The following is a 16,356-nucleotide window of genomic DNA, read 5'->3' as shown; positions in this document are numbered from 1 at the left end:
GGCCAAATTAGCTCATATTTAATTGGTTCACTGAGTATATTAATATTAATGTTATATTATTTTTAATAATAACATCTATCAATTTTTTAATGCCCATGACATACTACGCTCTATGCTAAAAATATTATGCTTACATTAATTATCAATTGTAGAACTGAGAAGAATAATGCAAGATGACAAATACTAGAACCATTTTATAAATAAGAAAAATGGGGGTTGGAGAAGTTGAGCATCTTGGCTTCTGTTGAATATGAACCCTTATTATAATCCATACCTACCTCCATCTTGTGCAGGTAATATAAGTTCCACTATGACATCCAAAACCTGTGAGTTGATAAAACTGAAGCAAAGATTCTATTTACTTTACAAAATGTTCAAGCAACCACAGCAGTCATTTTGTATGCTCCAAACAAGTGAGTGTACACATCCTTTAAATTAGGTGATCTAGTGTTTTAGCTTCACCCTAACTTTCTGCATAATATAGATCCCACACTATAGCTTTCACAAGTAACAGCATTCATAACCACTACTCACAGTGTTACTAGGAGGAAAGTCCAACAAGCTTTAATTTTTATGTACAAAGGGGAATAATACCCTGACACCAGACCAGAGCAGTTTGGAGAGTTCAGCAGGAGATGCACAAGAGGGTGTAGGGAGTTTTTGCAGAGGTGGAAGGCAGGACCAATAAGGGTGAGTTACCCAAAAAACAGAGCTCCACCTGGAAAGAAACTTCTGAGAGTAGATATTATGCCCGATGGGTCATAACACCAACAAAGGGGAATTACAATGAAGGGTCCCAGAAAGTGAATCTGTGGGTGAAAGAGAGTCACCTTAGAAGGTTGAGGTTGTACTGTTTAGAGATAGCAACTACTAGTACAGGATAGAGAAGAAAGGAGGTAGTTTATAGTATGATTCAGCTGAAACAAGATAGATTCTGAAAATCAAAGGTAGCCTGACCATAAAAAAAGCATCATATATTAAAGAAACTATTCTTCACAGAGCAACTGAAAAAAAATCCTTGAGAAGAGGAAATGAAACAGACATAAACAGGGTCACCCAAAATTATATTAAAAATGTCAATCAAAAAAGATAATCATATTCATTTCTTAGAGCTACCATAACAATGTACTACAAACTGAGTGGCTTTAAACAATAGAAACTTAATTGTCTCACAGTTCAGGAGGCTAAAGTCCAAAATCAAGGTGTCAGCGAGGCCATGCTCCCTCTGAAACCTGCAGGGAAATCAATCCTTCCTTGCCTCTTCCCAGAGTCTGGTGGTTTGCTGGCAATCTTTGGTATCTTTGGCTTGCAGCTTCAGGACTCCAATCTCTACCTTTGTTGTCACATGGCATTCTCTCTGTGTGTTTGTTTCTTCACATGGCTGACTTCTTATAAGGATGCCGTTCATACTCAATGAGGGGTCCACCCTACTACAATATAACTTCATTTTAACTAGTTACCTCTGTAATGACCCTATTTCCAAATAAAGTAATATTCTGAGGTACTTGGGGGTTATGACTTCAACCTATCTCTTTTAGGGCAGTGCAATTCAATCAATTACATATGTAATTATATGATAATATATGTATATATACATATATTTTTCCCCTGAAGTATATATATTTTTCCATATAAATATATGTTTCCCCTGAAGAAGAGAACTAAAATAATTAAGCATAAAACATGTGTAAAATTATAATTCAAAATTCAAGAAGCTTTCAAGAAATGAAAACTTAAGAAATAAAAAAGACCTGCATATATATTGCAAGCAGATACTACATATCTGGTAAAATGACAAAAATGTTAACTCAAGCATATCCTGATAAAATTATTAAACTTAAAAAAATGCTTTGGGTGTCTAGGCAGAAAAAAAGTTACTTAAAAAGAAAAGAAAATTAGATTGCCATACTTTTCTGTGCCTAAACATTAAAGTCTAGAAGAAACTCAAGCAACAGCTACAAGATACCAATGGCAATGAATGTGAGATTCTAATCTAGATTAAATTAGAATTAGAATTAGGTTAGAAATTCTAATCTAGTCCAGCTGACCTTCAGTATAAAAAGAAATGGCAAAATGCAGAACTCAGGAAGTATTATGTCCCTAAGCTCTTGAAGAATTTACTAGAGAAAAATCTTGATTTAACTAGTAAATGGTTGGGAAAACTTCATAAATAGGACTAATGATGAGGAATGAATTTATTTAACTATAGATTTAAGACTAAAACAAAATTCCAGATTGGTGGTGTTAAACTATGTCCACAAATTATTTGATATGCTCCTCCAAGAGGCCTCCAGTTTGTGTGGGCTGGACTTAGTGACTCCTTCCAAATGGAAAAAACAAAAAGCAGAAGTGGTGGTGTGTGACTTGAAGACTAGGTCATTAAAAAAAAAAAAGCCTGGCATTTCCCTTTTTCAGTTCACTGGCTATTTTAGTCAGTTTGAGCTACTTGCCCTGAGAAACATCATCACCATAGGCTGTGTTATTCATAACAACAGAAATTTGTTTCTCACAGTTCTGGAGTGATTAATATACCAGCAAGGTCTGATTCTGGTGACAGCCCTCTTCCAGATTGCAGACTGCAAACTCCCCATTGCATCTTCACATAGGCGGAAAGGGAAAGCTCTCTGGGATTCCTTTTATAAGAGCACTAATTTCATTCACGAGAGCCTCAGCCTCATGACATAATTACCTCCCAAAGGCCCCATTTACTAATACCATTACACTGTGGGCAAGGAATACAACATATGAATTTTGGAGGGACACAAACATTAGGTCCACAACACTTGTTCTTTTTTTCTTCCTGACAAATGATATTTTTAAAAAATTTTTTATTTCCATAGTTTTTGGGGAACAGGTGGTATTTGGTTACATGAGTAAGTTCTTTCATGGTGATTTGTGAGATTTTGGTGCACCCATCACCCGAGCAGTATACACTGAACCCTATTTATAGTCTTTTATACCTCACCCCCTTCCCACTCTTTCCTCCTGAGTCCCCAAATTCCATTGTGTCATTCTTATGCCTTTGTATCCCCATAGCTTAGCTCCCACTTATGAGTGAGAACATACGCTGTTTGGTTTTCCATTCGTAAGTTACTTCACTTAGAGTAACAGTCTCCAGTCTCATCCAGGTTGCTGCGAATGCCATGAATTCATTCCGTTTTATGGATGAGTATTATTCCATCATATATATACCACAGTTTCTTTATCTGCTCGTTGATTGATGGACATTTGGGTTGGTTCCACATTTTTGCAATTGTGAATTGTGCTGCTATAAACAAGCATGTGCAGGTATCTTTTTTGTATAATGATGTCTGTTCCCCTGGGGAGATACCCAGTAGTGGGATTGCTGGATCAAATGGTAGTTCTACTTTTAGTTCTTTAAGGAATCTCTGCACTGTTTTCCACAGTGGTTGTACTAGTTTACGTTCCCACCAGTAGTGTAGAAGTGTTCCCTTTTCACCACATCCATGACAACATCTATTTTTTTTTAAATTTTTTGATTATGACCATTCTTGGAGTAAGGTGGTATTGCATTGTGGTTTTGATTTGCATTTTCCTGATCATTAGCAATAGTGAGCATTTTTTTCATATGTTTGTTGGCCATTTGTATATCTTATTTTGATAATTGTCTATTCATATCCTTAGCCCAAGTTTTGATGGTATTGTTTGTTTTTTTCTTGCTAATTTGTTTGAGTTCATTGTAGATTCTGGATATTAGTCCTTTGTCATACGTGCAGATTGTGAAGATTTTCTCCCACTCTATGGGTTGTCTGTTTACTCTGCTGACTGTTCCTTTTGCCGTGCAAAAGCTCTTTAGTTTAATTACGTCCCTGCTATTTATCTTTGTTTTTATTTTATTTGCTTTTGGGTTCTTGATCATGAAATCCTTGCCAAGCCAGTGTCTAGAAGGGTGTTTCCAAAGTTGTCTTCTAGAATTTTTATAGTTTCAGATCTTAGATTCAAGTCTTTGATCCATCATAAGTTGATTTTTGTATAAAGTGAGAGATGAGGATCCAGTTTCATTCTCCTACATGTGGCTAGCCAATTGTCCCAACACAGTTGTTGAATAGGCTGTCCTTTCCCCACTTCATGCTTTGTTTTGCTTTGTCAAAGATTAGTTGGCTATAAGTATTTGGGTTTATTTCTGATTTCTCTATTCTGTTCCATTGGTCTATGTGCCTATTTTCATACCAGTAGCATGCTGTTTTGGTGACGATGGCCTTATAGTTTAGTTCGAAATGAGGTAATGTGATGCCTCCAGATTTGTTCTTCTTGCTTAGTCTTGCTTTGACTATGTGGGCTCTTTTTGGGTTCCATATGAATTTTAGGATTGTTTTTTTCTAGTTCTCTGAAGAATTATGGTGGTATTTTGGTAGGGATTGCATTGAATTTGTAGATTGCTTTTGGCAGTATGGTCATTTTCACAATATTGATTCTATCCATCCATGAGCATGGGGTGTGTTTCCATTTGTTTTTATCATCTATGATTTCTTTCAGCAGTGTTTTGTAGTTTTCCTTGTAGAGGTCTTTTACCTCCTTGGTTAGGTATATGTTCAAGTTTTGTTTTTTTGTTTTTTTGTTTTTGCAGCTATTGTAAAAGTGGTTGAGTTCTTGATTTGATTCTCAGCTTAGTTGCTGTTGGTGTATAGCAGAGCTACTGATTTGTGTATATTAATTTTACATCCTGAAACTTTGCTGAATTCATTGATCAGTTAAAGGAGCTTTTTGGAGGAGTCATTAGGGTTTTCTAGGTATACAGTTTTATCATCAGGAAACAGCAATAGTTTAAATTCCTCTTTACCAGTTTGAATGTTCTTTATTTCTTTCTCTTGTCTGGTTGTTCTGGTTAGAACTTCCAGTACTATGTTGAATAGAAGTGGTGAGAGTGGGCATTCTGGTCTTGTTCCAGTTCTCAGAGGGAATGCTTTCAACTTTTCCCTATTCAGCGTTATGTTGGCTGTGGGTTTGTCATAGATGGCTTTTATTACATTGAGTTATGCCCCTTGTATGCTGATTTTGCTGAGAGTTTTAATCATCAAGCGATGCTACATTTTGTCAAATGCTTTTTCTGCATCTATTGAGATGATCATGTGATTTTTGTTTTTAATTCTGTTCATGTGGTGTATCACATTTATTGAGTTGCATATGTTAAACCATCCCTGCATCCATGGTATGTAACCCACTTGATCCTGGTGGATTATCTTTTTGATATGTTGTTGGATTTGTTTACCTAGTATTTTGTTAAGGATTTTTACATCTATGTTCATCAGGGATATTGGTCTGTAGTTTTCTTTTTGGTTATATGCTTTCCTGGTGTTGGTATTAGGGTGATACTTCATAGAATGATTTAGGGAGGATTCCCTCTTTCTCTGTCTTGTGGAATAGTGTCAGTAAGATTGGCACCAATTATTTTTTAAATGTCTGGTAGAATTCAGCTACGAATCCATGTGGCCTTGGACATTTTTTGTTGGTAATTTTAAAAATTATTACTTCAATCTCATTGCTTGTTATTGTTCTGTTCAGAGTATCTAATTCTTCCTGATTTAAGTTGGGAGGGTTGTATATTTCCAGGAATTTTCCATCTCCTCTAGGTTTTCTAGTTTATGTGCATAAAGGTGTTCATAGTAGACTTGAATGATCTTTTGTATTTCTATAATGTCAGTTGTAATATCTCCCATTTTGTTTCTAATTGAGCTTATTTGGATTTTCTTCTTTTCTTGGTTAATCTTGCTAATGGTCTATCAGTTTTATTTATCTTTGCAGAGAACCAGCTTTTTGTTTCATTTATCATTTGTATTTTTTGTTTCAATTTCATTTAGTTCTGCTCTGATCTTAGTTATTTCCTTTCTTTTGCTGGGTTCGGGTTTGTTCTGTTCTTGTTTCTCTAGTTCCTTGAGGTGTGACCTTAGATTGTCTACTTGTGCTCTTTCAGGCTTTTTGATGTAGGACTTTAGGGCTGTGAACTTTCCTCCTGTCACCACCTTTGCTGTATCCCAGAGATTTTGTTAGGTTGTGTCATTGTTATCATTCAGTTCAAGAATGTTTTAATTTCCGTCTTGATTTCATTGTTAAACTAATGATCATTCAGGAGCAGGTTATTTAATTTCCATGTATTTGCTTGGTTTTAAAGGTTCTTTTTGGAGTTAACTTCTGGTTTTATTTCACTGTCATTTGAGAGAGTACTTGATATAATTTCAATTTTCTTAAATTTATTGAGACTTGTTTTGTGGTCTATCATATGGTCTATCTTGAAGAAAGGTTCATGCACTAATGAATAGAATGTATATTCTGCACTTGTTGGGTAGAATGTTCTGTAAATATCTGTTAAGTCCATTTGTTCTAGGGTATAGTTTAAATCCATTGTTTCTTTGTTGACTTTCTGTCTTGATGACTTGTCTAGTGCTGTCAGTGGACTATTGAAATCCCCACTATTATTATGTTGCTGCCTATCCCATTTCTTAGGTCTAGCAGTAATTGTTTTACAAATATGGGAGTTTCAGTGTTAAATGCGTATATATTTAGAATTGTGATATTTTCCTGTTGGACAAGGTGTTTTATCATTATATAATGTCCCTCTTTGTCTTTTTTAACTGTTGTTGCTTTAAAGTTTGTTTTTTCTGATATAAAAATAGCTACTTCTACTCACTTTGGTGTCCATTTGCAGGAAATGTCTTTTTCTACTCCCTTACCTTAAGTTTATGTGAGTCCTTATGTGTTAGATGAGTCCCTTGAAGGCAGCAGATAGTTGGATGGTGAATTCTAATCCATCCTGCAATTCTGTGTCTTTTAAGTAGAGCATTTAGGCCATTTACATTCAATGTTAGTATTGAAGTGTGAGGTACCATTTTATTCATCATGCTATTTGTTGCCTGTATACCTTGTGTTTTTGTTTGTTTTGTTTTGTTTCTTGAGATGGAGTCTCACTCTGTTGCCAGGCTGGAGTGCAGTGGAGCGATCTTGGCTTACTGCAACCTCTGCCTCCTGGGTTCAAGCAATTGTCCTGCCTCAGCCTCCCGAGTAGCTGGGATTACAGGCATGCGCCACCACACCCAGCTAATTTTTGTATTTTTAGTAGGGACAGGGTTTCATCATGTTGGTCAGGATGGTCTGGATCTCATAACCTCGTGATCCACCCGCCTCAGCCTCCCAAAGTGCTGGGATTACAGGCGTGAGCTTCCATACCCAGCCTACCTTGTTTTTTCTAATTGTATTTTTTGTTTTATAGGTCCTGTGAGATTTATGCTTTAAAGAGATTCTGTTTTGATGTATTTCCAGGATTTGTTTCAAGATTGAGCAGTTCTTGTAGTGCTGGCTTGGGAGTGGTGAACTCTCAGTATTTGTCTGAAAAATATTGTATTTTTCCTTCATTCATGATGCTTAGTTTCACTGGATACAAAATTCTTGGCTAATAATTATTTTGTTAAAGAAGGCTGAAGATGGGGCCCGAATCCCTTCTAGCTTGTAGGGTTCCTGCTGAGAAATCTGCTGTTAATGTGATAGACTTTCCTTTATAGATTACCTGGTGCTTTTGCCTCACAGCTCTTAAGATATTTTTTCCTTCGTCTTGACTTTAGATAATGTGATGACAGTGTGCTTAGGTGATGTTCTTTCTGCAATGAATTTTCCAGGTATTCTTTGAGCTTCTTATATTTGGATATCTAGTTCTCTAGCAAGACCAGTGAATTTTCCTCAATTATTCCTCCATATATGTTTTCCAAACTTTTAGATTTCTCTTCTTCTTCAGGAATGTCAATTATTCTTAGGTTTGGTTGTTTAACATAATCCCAAACTTCTTGGAGGCTTTGTTCATTTTTTTTGATTATTTTTTCTTTGTCTTCGTTAGATTGGGTAAATTCAAAAACCTTGTCTTTGAGCTCTGAAGTTCTGTCTTCTGCTTGTTCAATTCTATGCTGAGACTTTTCAAAGCATTTTGCATTTCTCTAAGTGCATTCTTTATTTCTTGAAGTTTTGATTGCTTTTTATTTATACTGTCTATTTCACTGAAGATTTATCCCCTGATTTCTAGTATCTTTTTTTATTATTATTATACTTCAAGTTTTAGGGTACATGTGCACAATGTGCAGGTTTGTTACATATGTATGCATGTGCCATGTTGGTGTGCTGCACCCATTAACTCATCATTTACATTAGGTATATCTCCAAATCCTATCCCTCTCCCCTCCCCCTACCCCACAACAGGCCCTGGGGTGTGATGTTCCCCTTCCTGTGTCCATGTGTTCTCATTGTTCAATTCCCACCTATGAGTGAGAACATGCAGTGTTTGGTTTTCTGTCCTTGTGATAATTTGCTGAGAATGATGGTTTCCAGCTTCATCCATGTCCCTAAAAAGGACATGAACTCATCCTTTTTTATGGCTGCATAGTATTCCATGGTGTACATGTGCCACATTTTCTTAATCCAGTCTATCGTTGTTGGAAACTTGGGTTGGTTCCAAGTCTTTTCTATTGTGAATAGTGCCACAATAAACATACGTGTGCATGTGTCTTTATAGCAGCATGATTTAGAGTCCTTTGGGTATATACCCAGTAATGGGATGGCTGGGTCAAATGGTATTTCTAGTTCTAGATCCCTGAGGAATCACCACACTGACTTCCACAATGGTTGAAATAGTTTACGGTCCCACCAACAGTGTAAAAGTGTTCCTATTTCTCCACATCCTCTCCAGCACCTGTTGTTTCCTGACTTTTTAATGATTGCCATTCTAACTGGTGTGAGATGGTATCTCATTGTGGTTTTGATTTGCATTTCTCTCATGGCCAGTGATGATGAGCATTTTTTCATGTGTCTTTTGGCTGCATAAATGTCTTCTTTTGAGAAGTGTCTGTTCATATCTTTTGCCCATTTTTTGATGGGGTTGTTCTTTTCTTGTAAACTTGTTTGAATTCTTTGTAGATTCTGGATATTAGCCCTTTGTCAGATGAGTAGATTGCAAAAATTTTCTCCCATTCTGTAGGTTGCCTGTTCACTCTGATGGTAGTTTATTTTGCTGTGCAGAAGCTCTTTAGTTTAATGAGATCCCATTTGTCAATTTTGGCTCTTGTTGCCATTGCTTTTGGTGTTTTAGACATGAAGACCTTGCCCATGCCTATGTCCTGAATGGTATTGCCTAAGTTTTCTCCTAGGGTTTTTATGTTTTTAGGTCTAACATTTAAGTCTTTCATGCATCTTGAATTAATTTTTGTATAAGGTGTAAGGAAGGGATCCAGTTTCCGCTTTCCACATATAGCTAGCCAGTTTTCTCAGCACCATTTATTAAATAGGGAATCCTTTCCCCATTTCTTGTTTTTGTCAGGTTTGTCAAAGATCGGGTAGTTGTAGATGTGTGGCATTATTTCTGAGGGCCCTGTTCTGTTCCCTTTGTCTATATATCTGTTTTGGTACCAGTACCATGCTGTTTTGGTTCCTGTAGCCTTGTAGTATAGTTTGAAGTCAGGTAGCGTGATGCCTCCAGCTTTGTTCTTTTGGCTTAGGATTGACTTGGCAATGCGGGCTCTTTTTTGGTTCCTTATGAACTTGAAAGTAGTTTTTTCCAATTCTGTGAAGAAAGTCATTGGTAGCTTGCGGGGGAAGAACATTCCATGCTCATGGATAGGAAGAATCAATATTGTGAAAATGGCCATACTGCCCAAGGTAATTTGTAGATTCAATGCCATCCCCATCAAGCTACCAATGACTTTCTTCACGGAATTGGATTTCTAGTACCATTTTTTTAAATTTCCTTAAATTGGACCTCACTTTCTCAGATGCCTCCTTGATTAGCTTAATAACTGACCTTCTGAATTCTTTTTCAAGTAAATTAGAAATTTCTTCTTGGTTTGAATCCATTGCTGGTGAGCTAGTGTGATTTTGGCAGAGAGTTAAAGAACCTTTTGTCATATTACCAGAACTGTTTTTCTGGTTCCTTCTCATTTGGGTCGGCTATGTCAGAGGGAAGATCTAGGGCTCAAGGCTGCTGTTGAGATTCTTTTATCCCATAGGGTGTTCCCTTGATGTAGCACTCTCCCCCTTTTCCTAGGGATGTGGCTTCCTAAGAGCCAAGCTGTAGTGATTGTTATCTCTTTTCTGGATCTAGTCACCCAGCAGGTCTATGAGGCTCCAGGATGGTACCAAGGGGTTGTCTGCACAGAGTTCTGTGATGTGAACCATCTGCAGCTCTCTCAGCCATGGATACCAGCTCCAGCACCTGCTCCAGTAGAGGTGGCAGGTGGGTGAAATGGACTCTGAGGGACCTTAATTTTGGTTGTTTTATGAACCATTTTTTGTGCTGGTTGGCCTCCTGCCAGGAGGTGGTGCTTTCAAGAGAGCCTCAGCTGTGGTAGTATGGGGAAGGCCAGGCAGTGGGCAGGGCCTTAGAACTCCTAAGAGTATATGCCCTTTGTCTTCAGCTACCAGAGTGGGTAGGGAAGGACCATGAGGTGGGGACAGGGCTAGACATGTCTGACCTCAGACTCTCCTTGAGGAGGTCTTGCTGCAGCTGCTGTGGGGGCTGGGGTGGGACAGGGGTGGTTCCAGGTAAATGGAGTTATGTTCCCAGGAGGATTATGGCTGCCTCCACTTTGTCATGAAGGTGTCAGGGAAGTTGGGGAAAGCCAGCAGTCACAGGCCTTACCCAGCTCCCACACAACCCAAAAGGCCAGTCTCACTCCCACCATGCCCCACCCAATAGCACCAAATCTGTTTCCAGGCAGTGGGCGAACAGGTCTGAGAACTTGCCCCAGGTTACCAGCCTCCCAGCTGCAAAAGCAAGCAGGGCTTTCGTGCCTCCCCACCTGTGAAGTCTTCACACCAATTCATGCCCTCCCCTGACTTCTGGCCAGGAGATTCGGCGTTCGGTTGGAATTGTTACAAAGTTCAGTTGGAGCTTTCCTGCTTCCTATGGTCTTTTTTCGGTACCTCTAGCAGCCCTCCCCAAGGACCCCTGTGAGACAAGTCCAAAATAGCTTCCCAGGGGACCGAGAGAGCACACAGGGCTTTTCCTGCTGCTTCCTCTACCCCTGTATTTTGCCCCGCCCTCTAAATTGACTCAGCTCCAGGTAAGGTCAGATCCTTCTCCTGTGATCTAGACCTTCAGGTTCCCCAGTGAGGGTGTGTGTTAGGGGGCAGATGGTCCCCCTTTCCCACTTCCGCAGCTTGGGCACTCACAGTATTTGGGCTGTCTCCCCGGTCCTACAGGAGCAATCCACTTCCTTCAGAGGACCTGTGTGTTATCTTGGCTTTCCTGGTTTATTCGTGCAGTAGTTCTGGAGCAAAAGTTCACAATGTGAGTCTACATGCTGTTCCGTCTGTCTGAGTGGGAGCTGCAATCTAGCCCTGCCTCCCATCCACCATTTTTCAGCTTCTCCCCAGCACAACACTTGTTCTGGGGAATACCAAATGCCATGTCATGAGGACACTCAAGCAGCCCTGTGAAGAGGTCCGTGTGATAAGGAACTGAGCCTTCTGACAATAGCCAGCAAGAAACTTAGTCACCCTGCCAACAGCCAGGGAAGTAAGCCATCTTTAAATCGGAGCCTCTAGTTCCAGTCTGGCCTTCAGATGACTGCAACCCTGGCCAACATGTTGACTGTAACCTTGTGAGACTCCATATGCCAGAATCATCAAGGTAAGCCAGTCTTGGGCTTCAAAAACGGCATGAGATAATAAATGTTTGTTGATTTTAGTTACTAACTTTTGGGATACTTTTTTATATAGCAATAGATAATGAAAACAGATTTTGGTGGCTATAAGTTGGGTGCTCTCACAGTACATGAATAAGAATGTGGGTGTGGCTTTGAAAACTGGCGGTGGGAAAATTTTAAAGGACTTTGAGGAGATGGTTAGTGAAAGCCCAAAGTGCCTTAAATGGACTGTTAGTAGATTTTGAGGAGTCTTCTATCGAGGGCTTAAAGGAAAATTAGCAGTATTTTATTGAAAACTGAAGGAAAGGGAATTCTTGTTATGTAGTTGCAGAAGGTTTATCATCACTGTGACCTGTAGTTATGTAGAAATGTACCTAATGAGCTGAGTGAACTAGCAAGCTGCCATCTGGTTTCTTCTTGCTGCTTACAATACAGTGGAAATAATGAGGGGGCAAAAAACCTGTCAAATCAAAGAGCTAGGACTTGCTATTTTGAAGTTTCCCAGTCTCACCAGATCACAAATGATGCTAGAATTAAGAAGTGGTTTCCAAGCAAAGATGAAACAAACGACGGTGCAAGAAAAACTTGGTCCAAATTTGAAGCACCAGGTGTGGCTTCTACCTTTATTCGAATTATTTCTGAAGACCTCAGAGAGGTCTATGGTGGTGCATAAGAGACCATTCAATGAAAAGGCCTTATAAAGAGCTTAATGACATGCTTCACTGAGGCATATCTCCCAATGGTAGTATTTCTAAGTTTAAAGGCTTTATCTCTCAGCCACTTGAGCAGAAGCTTAAAAGAGAAGGGGAAGGCCTATCCTGAGGAGATTCATGAGAATATCTTTTATCTAATGGAGTAAACCCTCATGAAATTCACAGAAAACTCAAGAGTTTTTAATAAAACTATGTTTTCAGAAATCTTCCAGCTTAGACTGAAAGGGACAGAGATAATATATAGTAAAAGAGATGTTGAATTCCCCAAAATTCTGGCATGAAACTGGATGACAAACTATGCAGCTGCAAACATGGCTTACTTTTTTTTTTTTTTTTTTTTTTTTTTTTTTTTAAAGATGGAGTTTCACTCTTTTACCCAGGCTGGAGTGCAGTGGCATGATCTCGGGTCACTGCAACCTCTGCCTTCTGGTTTCAAGTGATTCTCCTGCCTCAGCCTCCTGAGTAGCTGGGATTACAGGCACCCGCCACCACGCCTGGCTAATTTTTTTGTATTTTTAGTAGATACGGGGTTTCACCATGTTGCCAGGTCTCGAACTCCTGACCTCATGATCTGCCCTCCTCGGCCTCCCAAAGTGCTGGATTACAGGCATGAGCCACCGTGCCTGGGTCTATTCTTGAAAAAGGAGGATGACTCAGAGGGTGAAACCATGAGCCCAGAGGGTGTAGCCAAGAGCCATGGAGAATGATTCCTAGGCGGGAGTAGAACTGAGCTCTGATCAAGGAATTTCCAATGTTTGCCTGGCTGAATTTGCAGAATTGCTATAGATGAATGACTCCTTGCCTCTCCAATCCCCTCTCTCCTTTAACAGGGATTGCTTAGAGGTTGTCTTATACCTGTCCTGCTATAGTATGATTGGCATATTAGTTGGAAGATAACTTATCTCTTTAGTTCACAGGTTTTCAGGTCTAGGGAAGCTATGCTTGAGAAGCTGTACTAATAAAACCATGCCCAAGGAACCTCAAATGCACCTGAATTTAGACGACAGATGCTGAACTTCAGGTTGATGTTATAATGGTATAAAACATGTAATATCCCTGAGAGGGGAGGATGTATTTGCATATGGAATAAATACTTTGTGATAAAGGGATTACCAGTGTTTTTTTAAAATATGTCCAAAAATTTTTGATACTGCTCCCTTCAAGAGGTATAGCCTAATTCCTTTCCCCTCAGCCTGAGCTGGACATAGCAATTTGCTTCTAATGAACACAAAAAAAGCAAAAGCAATGGTATGTAACTCCAGAGACAAGGTCATAAAAGGCACTGTAGCTTTTTTTCTTTGTCTTGGGTCACTGACTCTGGGGGAACCCAGCTGCCACGCCATGAGGATGCTCAAGCAGCCTTATAGAAATACCCATATGATGAAGAACTGAGACCTACTGCCAATCACTATCAAGGAAATGAGGCATCCATAGAAAGATCTTAGAAATGGCTCTACCAGCTCCAATTTAGCTGTCAGATGACTGCTACCCCAGTCAACACCTTGACTGCTACCTCATGAGAGACCCTAAGCTTGAACCATCCAGCTAAACTATTCATGGACTCTCCATCCTTAGAAATTGTGTGAGATAATAAATACTTGTAGTTTTAAACTATTAAGTTTTGAGGGTAATTTGTTACACAACAAAAGACAAATACTGGATTAGGGATAAATAAATGCTGTATGATCTGATAATGTAGAAATAAAAAAATCAAAAAGTGGAAAAATGGAGTTGGGAGAGGAAAAGAAGAAACACTTCATTGATTATCTCGAAGATGGGCATCAGAGAATATAATAAGCTGAAAAATCAAGTACTAAACACTGAATCGTAAGTAAAAGATAAACACTTAGAAAGCCAATACCATTGGTTCAAACTGAATGAGAGGAGGGTGAAAAGAGATGAGAAAAGACTCTAATCAAATGAAACAATTAATTACTAAAATTGAAAATTAATTCATTGGAACTAAATTAGAGTACAAAATAAGCAGAAGAACCAAATTTCTCACTGATATGGTCAGAAAAATGTTATGAAGCTCAATTTTTTTTTTGCCTAGATACAAGCCATGGATTCATGACCAAAAAATATGTTGTTATTTTTTTCCTCCTATAGATGTGACCAATTCGCTCTAGTTAATGATCTAATTATAACACAATGTCTCCTTTTAAAGAGAAGATATTTCAGTTATTTATGTGCTTTTCTGCTTGGCTAACACCGTAATATAAAAAGTATATTAAATTTATCAGGATATTATGCAGTCACTTTCATAGAAAGTGACTATATAGAAAGGCTATAGTTCCCTAGACAGTAGAAATAAAATAACCTAGAATGAAATAACCCATATGTATATTAAAATAAAATTTGTAAAAATGAAGCCTGCCAGATATGAGTAGAAATGATCTCATTGTAAAATCTTCAGGTTCTCATTTCTTGGAAAAGCCATACTTATAACCTTATCTTTTTAGAGACCAATTACTATATTCATGGTAATTTCTGAAAAAAATGCTTTGCTATTTTTATGACTTGCCAATCTGTATTTCCAACTCTAAGAATAGAAATCTACAACATAGCAATTTCCATAAATAAGAAGTCTGAAATAAATGACACTAATCTATCAAAACACAAGTATAAAACCTTTAAATTTTAGGTGAAATGTAAAGTAGAAAGCCTTTATTAGCATAAATAAGTTACTTAGATGATACCCTTCACATCTTTCCAAGTTATCAAATTAGATCATTAGAGCCTCCAAATTGGCAAGAAAAAAAGATGTCTGTACCACACAAAGTAAATTGGCCAACTTATCTAATGAGCTAATTCGTAGTACTACAAGGAAAAAGTATCTGATTTGCATTCTCAAAATATAAAGGTTTAAAAAATCTTGCCATTCTAAAAAGGACAACTATAAAAACTAATGTTCTTACTTTCAGTTTTTCTTACTAAACTAGACAATCACAATGTAAGCACTATTCTTGGGGTGTGTGTATGTGTGTGAAAGTGGAATGTGCAAGGAAGGTGTGTGGATGGGGAACATGGCAGCACCCCCATAACACACCGTTCTCTCATGCTTCTCATTCTGGAGAAACACCACCAGAATCCCATTCAGTCCTCCGATGAGACCATTGTTCTAATACATCACCCCTGCAATCATTTGGAAAATACAAGGAAAAGTCTTACACAACCTCCCTAGAACACACCTGATATTTGACTATCACTTCAAAGACAACAGACCATCTAATCACTCTTGAAAAGTTACACATATATGCTTCAGTTACACATATGTGATAATTGCTTGAATTGACTCTTTTCCTTTAAAATGTTGACTTAGGAGAAAAGCACCTCTTTTTTTATTATTACTATTATACTTTAAGTTTTAGGGTACATGTGCACAACGTGCAGGTTTGTTACATATGTTAACATGTGCCATGTTGGTGTGCTGCACCCATTAACTCGTCATTTACATTAGGTATATCTCCTAATGCCGTCGTGCCCCCCTCCCTCCACCCCACAACAGTCCCTGGTGTGTGATGTTCCCCTTCCTGTGTCCATGTGTTCTCATTGTTCAATTCCCACCTATGAGTGAGAACATGTGGTGTTTGGTTTTTTGTCCTTGCGATACTTTGCTGAGAATGATAGTTTCCAGCTTCATCCATGTCCCTAAAAGGACATGAACTCATCATTTTTTATGGCTGCATAGTATCCCATGGTGTATATGTGCCACATTTTCTTAATCCAGTCTATCATTGTTGGACATTTGAGTTGGTTCCAACTCTTTGCTATTGTGAATAGTGCCACAATAAACATATGTGTGCTTGTGTCTTTATAGCAGCAGGATTTATAATCCTTTGGGTATATACCCAGTAATGGGATGGCTGGGTCAAATGGTATTTCTAGTTCTAGATCCCTGAGGAATTGCCACACCGACTTCCACGATGGTTGAACTAGTTTACAGTCCCACCAACAGTGTAAAAGTGTTCCTATTTCTCCACATCCTCTCCAGCACCTGTTGT

This window comes from Pan paniscus, chromosome 7 (genome assembly GCF_029289425.2).
Source record: "Pan paniscus chromosome 7, NHGRI_mPanPan1-v2.0_pri, whole genome shotgun sequence".
Lineage (NCBI taxonomy): Eukaryota > Metazoa > Chordata > Mammalia > Primates > Hominidae > Pan > Pan paniscus.
This window is presented reverse-complemented; position numbering follows the sequence as displayed.